General features: G+C 40.1%; 1 non-coding gene across 1 annotated transcript; it reads left to right on the top strand.

The window, feature by feature from the left end:
• Window positions 1–6137: 6137 nt before the first annotated feature.
• Trnai-aau (transfer RNA isoleucine (anticodon AAU)) lies at window positions 6138–6211 on the top strand. The gene has a single exon. It is a non-coding gene; the product is annotated as a tRNA-Ile (tRNA).
• The last annotated feature ends 1555 nt before the right edge of the window (window positions 6212–7766 follow it).

The following is a 7766-nucleotide window of genomic DNA, read 5'->3' on the forward strand; positions in this document are numbered from 1 at the left end:
AAAAAAAAATCATACCAAATATAACAATTCAGATTCAAGAACAAATCGAAAGTTTGTCCCCGGGCGCCGGAAGGGTCGCTACGCCTCTGATATACGTTAATACACATGTAAGTTATTTTTAAAAATGTATTAAATTAATTGTATTACTATTAAAATGTATATCATGATTTAACAAATTGAAACACATTGTAGTTGTAAATTAGTGGACTTGTTTTACATTGAATATTTATGCTAGTTACCTCCCATATAAATAACTGAAATAAACAAGGGAATCAAGCTAAATATATATATCTAAACTTTTAAAATGCAATGTAAGTCAACAATAATGAAAGTAAAGTAATAATTGTTGCTTATTTTAGACACAAAAAACCACAGTATACAACCTTTAAAGAATTTTTTATATTTCTTAAATTTTAGAAATTTTGTTCAAATGAAGTTTGAAATAGCAAACTATTAGCTTCATTGTATACTCAATTTGAAAAGGTGTGAACGCTCCGCAATAATGGTAATAAAAGAATACAACGATGGGAAAGAAATCCCTTGAATCATCATTTAATTAGATTTATGTATGTAAAAAAAAAAAAAAAAAAAGAATTAGATTCATGTATAAGTAACCCATCTTAGATAAATGAAAGTAAGCTACAAGTAAGAAAGAAATATTACTATTTTAAATCTGTATCAGTCCTCACAAGCTGATGATGAAAACTGTAATACTAAAGCGAACATGCAAGGTAAACTGACGCTGTAAATTACATGTCTGAGGCGAGAAAAAAAAACAAAAACTTAAGTCCTTATTACTATTGGGAAAAAAAATACTATTGTTAATGTGAATCAGTCCTCACAAACCGATGATGAAAACTGTAATACTAAAGCGAACATGCAAGGTAATCTGACGCTGTAAATTACATGTCTGAGGCGAGAAAAAAAAACCAAAAACTTAAGTCCTTATTACTATTGGGAAAAAAATACTATTGTTAATCTGTTAACAGTAATTAATAAATAGCGTAACATCCCCAGACAAGGTTAACATACACAGCCAAAATTACATGTCTGAGGTATAAAGGGGGGGGGGGGGGGGGGAGTTTATGTTCGTAGAAATAAAGCGGGAATGATCTCCCTTAAACGTTCTTGTATATTCTTATCTAACAGATAGGGCGATGGCACTATATTACTATCAGTGCGATTAGCTATAGAAATGTTTTTTTATTAACTTCTTTAAATACTTAGATTTTTTTAAAAAAGAATAAAATTGAGTAGAAAAAAAATAAGAAAAGCGCGCCAAATGAACGGAAAAATGTTGTGCATAATTGAGTGGAAAATTAGTAATTTATAAAGAAACTTTAAGAAAATGATAAAACAAACTAAGCCCCCCCCCCTAACCTAACCCCCCCCCCCTTGTTATGTACTGAGTTTTTAAATTAGCTGTTCAACTTGACCTAATCATATTCTACACAGATATCATAAAAATAATAGATCTAATCATATTTTGAAATTTAATATTTAAAACTGGAATAAGTTGAATAATTTCAGTTCAAAACATGAATATTTTGAACTCAAATTATTCAACTAATTAAACTAATCATATTTTAAACTGAAATTCTTTATCGAATTAACCTCATCGTATTTTAAATAAATATCCAGGTAATTAGCCTAATGTATTTTAAATTGAAATTATCCAGCTAATTAAACTAATCATATTTTGAACTGAAATTATTCAACGTAATAACCTCATCATATTTTTCGTGGAAATTATCCAGATAATTAACCTTATCTTTTTTTTTTAATTTTTAATTTTCCAGCTAATTAAGCTAATCATATTTTTAACTAAGGCCTACCTGTAGAGTTATCCCTGAGAGTGACAGTCGTCTTATGCTATGCTTCAAACAGGTAAAAATACTCACACAGGTGCCACGTTTAACTGTCATATCACTTCCATCAAGATGTAACTCATGCCGGCATGAGCATCAGTGTCGGCCAAATCAACTCGCATTACAATCTCCAGATTTTAGTTTTTTCAGCTTCGAACCTCCATGCTCTGAGAACTACCACGTGATTGACCCCATGCTGACCAGTTAGCTCCACCCATTTGACCGGGATTTGAACGTCCCCACGGGTGAGGGGGTGGGGGACACAATAATCGCCGATTAGACTATTCATCAACTCACTGGAGCTAGGGAGCGGGTTAGGATTAAAGGGGTTAGGATTGAATGGGTCGGGCATTGTTGCCTAAATACCTTGTTTGTTCATAAACCTTTGAAGTTGTTTGAATGTACATTGTTAGGTTATTATACTATATTAATACATCCAGCGTAATTATAATTTACGTATTTCAACAACATTGCGACTATAGACATTTCATTGTTGATCCAAACAATCTTAAAATAGGCACAATGGATAAAAGCTATTCGCTATTAGGTAAAACTTCGTTCGATTATGATACATATAATAATAAGTCCAAACGTATGTTTACTTATTTTCGAGGTAGAGTTACGTTGGATAACTTAGCTTTATTTCGAAGATTTTAAGGGAGAATAGAGGGTGTTAACTCCAACCACACTTTAAAAAAAATATTTTATTTGTTTTTTTTTTTATTTATACATGCACACACACAGGCACACACACACACACACACTCACACATATATATATATATATATATATATATATATATATATATATATATATATATATATATGACACTAGTAAAAGTAAAATATATGAGTATTATGAGTTCGTGCAAGATAGCTGCCGTTCTGTTTTTCTAGTCTGTCTAGGTGTTAACAGGTCAGCGTCCGTAGTCTGAAACTTAGTTCTTAGTCTGAAACATGTCTTTTCTAGGATCGACCATTGCAAAAACGTTTTGTTGTTCGTAATATGGGACATACTTCTCTTTGGACGGAACATTGTTGAATCATTTTATTGTTCGTTGTCTGGTACGCGCTTTCTTTAGGACCGTACATTGTTGTTCGTAGTTCGAGGCACTCCTTCCTTAGAATCGACCAATGTTGAATCATTTTATTTTTCTTAGTCTGAGACAAACCCTTCCCGTAGAACCGAACATTATTGTTCGTAGTCCGAGACACTTCCTTAGAATCGACCATTATTGAACCATTTTGTTGTTCGTGTTCTGAGACAAACCCTTCCCAAAGGGACCGAACATTGTTGTTCGTAGTCCGAGACACTTCTTCCATAGAATCGACCAAAGTTGAATCATTTTGTTATCTATTCTCCAGTCGCGTTCTCTATAGGACCAAATACTTGTCTACCAATCATCCATGGTGAGTACAGATATACAGCAATTTACTGGATGCTATTTTAGGTATGAGCGCGTCGTTTCTTATTAGTGTATCTAATAATAACGTGATGTGTCTTCCTGTGTGTGTGTGTGTGTGCGTGTGTGTGTGCGTGCGTGTATGTGTATGTTGAAGATGTGTGAGAGGGTGTGTGTGAGTGTGTGCATTTGTGTGTTTGTCGTGGGTGTGTGTTTACGTGCGGCGTGTATGAGCGTGTGAGGGTTTGTGGGTAATGTTGGCTGTGTATTGCCGTGTGTGTATATGTTTGTATAGCCGGTTGTGCATTTGTTTGTATTGCCGTGTATGTATATGTTTGTATTGCCGGGTGTGTGTTTGCGTGTGCGAGTATGAGCATGTGTGTATTTGTGCGTGTAGGTGGTTGTGTGTACTGGCGTTAAAAATATTTTACGGTTGGCTGCCCATTATGTAGGCCTAGCAACCAGATCAGAAAAAAAAAACAACAAAAAACAACCCGCACGGTAATACAAAACCGGATGAGACTCTATTTGTAGAGCATGGCATCTAACCCCCCCCCCCCCCTCCCCCAAAACACACACACCCGACATGTCCGCCAACTGTCTCCCCGCCCCGAAGTTTCACCCAATTGAAACATTTGAGTTGTAAATTCCGTTGAGTTAAGCCGTAGTCAATGTTTTCGTCTTGCTAAGTAACATTTTTTAAAAAAATGCTTTACTAGCTGTATTAACTTTAATTTTAAATTAAGCTGTATTTACAAACACACACACACACACACACACACACACACATATATATATATATATATATATATATATATATATATATATATATATATATATAGCTAGGGGGTAGAAGAGACTAGGAAAAAGAACTGCATTTTGTGTATTCTAAACGCTTGTGTTCTAACGATCATGCAAGTACGGTTATTAAAATACAGTTATTAATTACAGTTATTAATTAAATACTTAATTGGACTCTTTATAAAGGTAATTTATTGGTTGGTGTGTGTGTGTGTGTTTTTTTTTGTGACAAAACTTTAAAAAATATTTGGCCAGTATGGGGATCGAACCCACGACATTCGCGTTATTAGCACGACGCTCTATCCAACTGAGCTAACCGGCCTTCCTGTAATATGAAAAACATATTTCTAGAAAAGCATAATTTTTCTCTGACTCGTAGATAACTAGAGCTTGTCTGTGCTAGGATTTAGAGGCGTATCAAATGTGGAAGGAGGCGGGGGAGAGGCTGTAGGTGCCCGTGACCTGCCTCTAGGTGCCTGTGACCTGCCCGTGACCTGCCTGTAGGTTGCTGTGACCTGCCTGTAGGTGCCTGTGACCTGCCCGTGACCTGCCTGTAGGTTGCTGTGACCTGCCTGTAGGTGCCTGTGACCTGCCCGTAGGTTGCTGTGACCTGCCTGTAGGTGCCTGTGACCTGCCCGTGACCTGCCTGTAGGTTACTGTGACCTGCCTGTAGGTGCCTGTGACCTGCCCGTGACCTGCCTGTAGGTTACTGTGACCTGCCTGTAGGTGCCTGTGACCTGCCCGTGACCTGCCTGTAGGTTGCTGTGACCTGCCCGTGACCTGCCTGTAGGTTGCTGTGACCTGCCTGTAGGTGCCTGTGACCTGCCCGTGACCTGCCTGTAGGTGCCTGTGACCTGCCCGTGACCTGCCTGTAGGTTGCTGTGACCTGCCTGTGACCTGCCTGTAGGTTGCTGTGACCTGCCCGTGACCTGCCTGTAGGTTGCTGTGACCTGCCTGTAGGTGCCTGTGACCTGCCCGTGACCTGCCTGTAGGTTGCTGTGACCTGCCTGTAGGTGCATGTGACCTGCCCGTGACCTGCCTGTAGATTGCTGTGACCTGCCTGTGATCTGATTGCGGTCAGAGGCGTAGCGACCCTTCCCGGCGCCCGGGGACAAACTTTTCGATTTGCACCCCCCTCCCCCTCAACCTTTCGATTTGCATCCCCCCCCTCAAGATTTCGATTTGCACCCCCCCTCAAGATTTCGATTTGCACCCCCCCCTCAAGATTTCGATTTGCACCCCCCACCCCCCCTCAAACTTTTGATTTGCACCCCCCCCCCCTCAATTTTTCAATTTATTTTTCCAACCCATTTTGGCGCCCCCTAATGTCAGCGCCCGGGGACATATGTGCCACCCCCGCCCCCCCCCCCCCTCGCTACGCTACTGATTGCGGTGATCAGTTTGCCAGCTATTTGTAAGTTTAGCTGCTGACTTTTCCGTTATGGCTACGGTGTACAATGTTAGCTACTCAAGGTATGATTTTACTATCGTTTATTAAAAAAAATTAAGGTCGGCTAAAAATCGAAGATTGATTAGCTACTGACCCTTCAGTCAGCTCCTCCCCCTCCCATCTTCCGCCTGGGGTCCAGTACCTTAAATCTGTGGCGTAGTGAGGTCGGGTGTCACCCGGAACGGCACTTAATGGTGGCACCCCCCAGTAGCGACCTTTCCCGGGGACAAACTTTCAACTATCGATTTTTGCACCCCCCCCCCCCCTCAAACTTTTGATTTGCACACCCCCCCCCCCCTCAATCTTTCGATTTGCACACCTCCTCCCCCCTAAAACTTATGATTTGCACCCTCCCTCAAATTTTACTCTATATATTTTGGAATTTTTTGCCTTGGTGTCACCCCCCCCCCCCCCCTAAATGGTGTCACCCGGTGCGGTCCGCACCCCCGCCCCCCTCCTCGCTACGCCTCTGCCTTTAATGTCTACGGTATTCCGTCTACCGTCACCTCTCTCAGTAGTCTTTCTCCATGATTAAGATATACTGGTAGACGTTGTTTCTAACTCAACGAGAAAAAGTTGCAAAACTTTTTATCTTACTACAACGTCGAAATATAAGGGCCGGTTAGCTCAGTTGGTTAGAGCGTCGTGCTAATAACGCGAATGTCGTGGGTTCGATCCCCATACTGGCCAGTAGGTTATATTTTTTTCCCCGTCATAATAAGACTATTAAGAGATGCGCCAATTTAAGAGTTTATTTTTTTTTTTAAACAGAAATAATGTAAACATGGCAAATTTAATTTTAGAATTATTTGGTGGAAAATATTGTCAAAAAGTGTAGACCCCTCTTTTCCCCTCCCCCATCGACAAACATCGTCACCCAACGACCCTTCCCTCTCCTAAAATGACGACACATCTCAAACTACACTAGTCCTCAAAACTGTTGTTTCTTTGTTGTTTTTTTAATCGATTTTTTTTCTCTAAAATAATAACTCAGCTGGGTGAACATTGAATGAATTTATCAAATTTCTTTTACATTTACAAACACATTTTTATTGAAATAACATCCTAAATTTAGGCTCTAACATCTATATATATAATTCACTTCTTGGAGACGCTAGAAAACAAGCTGTAAGCGCGCTCCCTACCACCCCACCCTTACATGGTCTGGTGAGCTGTGGTTCACGCTAAATGTTTACAACCGTAGAGCCGGGTTTAGTGACGGCTAATAGGGGCAGATAATTTAGTTTGAAACGATTTTAAACTTAGGGGAGGTAACTAAGAGGTGGCTGCTTTCACGGGGGGGGGGGGGGTTAGGGTAGGGGTTTGGGGAAAGGAGGGTAGGGTAGTATCGTCCTTAACGACCTACTGATAGTGTTTTGAAGCAAATATTTTCAGTGGCAGCATTGGTACTGTCGAATTCACAAATTATGAATTACTGAAAAGTAGAAAATAAAACAACTAAATTGCGGCGTATGATACGCCGCGCGTCGGCTCGTTACATTATAAAATACAAAAGTATGATGTTTCCATCCTTTCTAACCCCTTTTCCCGTTGTCACAAATCGTTACAAAAATTCTAAGCGTTGGAAATTGTTTATGAACAATCACTAACCCACTGAATGCAACAAAGGGAAATCATATTTAGCTCAAAATATTGACCTCCACTACAGGGCTGGTAAGCAGAGTTTCTTCCAGGCATCTCTTCGGGGAGGGGGGGGGGGGGAACAAAATAAACCGTAAGGTCTCATTTTTTTTTTTTTTTTTTTTAGATCTTGGCGTATTTCTAAGCATCCATTTATTCATATTTTTGCAATAGTGCGAGGTAAAATATCTTACAAGGGCCGTCTTACTCCTAGGAAGATTGCAGTGATGGGGGGGGGGGGGGGTTGTGACAGTGTGTGATGGGAGTCTTCAGTGGCGTGGCTAGGTCGGGTGTCACCCCGTGCGGCACCTCATGGTGTTACCCCCCCCCCCCCTCCCAAAACCTTTTTTTTTGTCTCTGTAAATTTTACTGTTGGTTTCACCCTCCCCCCCCCCCCCCCCCGTGTAAAAGCTTTCAAGTGTTCACTTTTAATCTAATGTTAATACTGCTGGGTGTAGCATTGTTTTCTCTAGTGTTGGCAGGTTGTGTTATGGTGTCTCCCACCCCCCCCCCCCCCCTTTGTTGTGATCGTCATTATGTACCTGAAATACTTTTTAACTTTAATTAGCTATTAATTAAACTGGCAAAAAATGTATTTTATATA

The sequence above is a fragment of the Physella acuta genome, unplaced genomic scaffold (genome assembly GCF_028476545.2).
Source record: "Physella acuta isolate Inbredline_101_S28 unplaced genomic scaffold, ASM2847654v3 ptg001103l, whole genome shotgun sequence".
Classification (NCBI taxonomy): Eukaryota; Metazoa; Mollusca; class Gastropoda; family Physidae; genus Physella; species Physella acuta.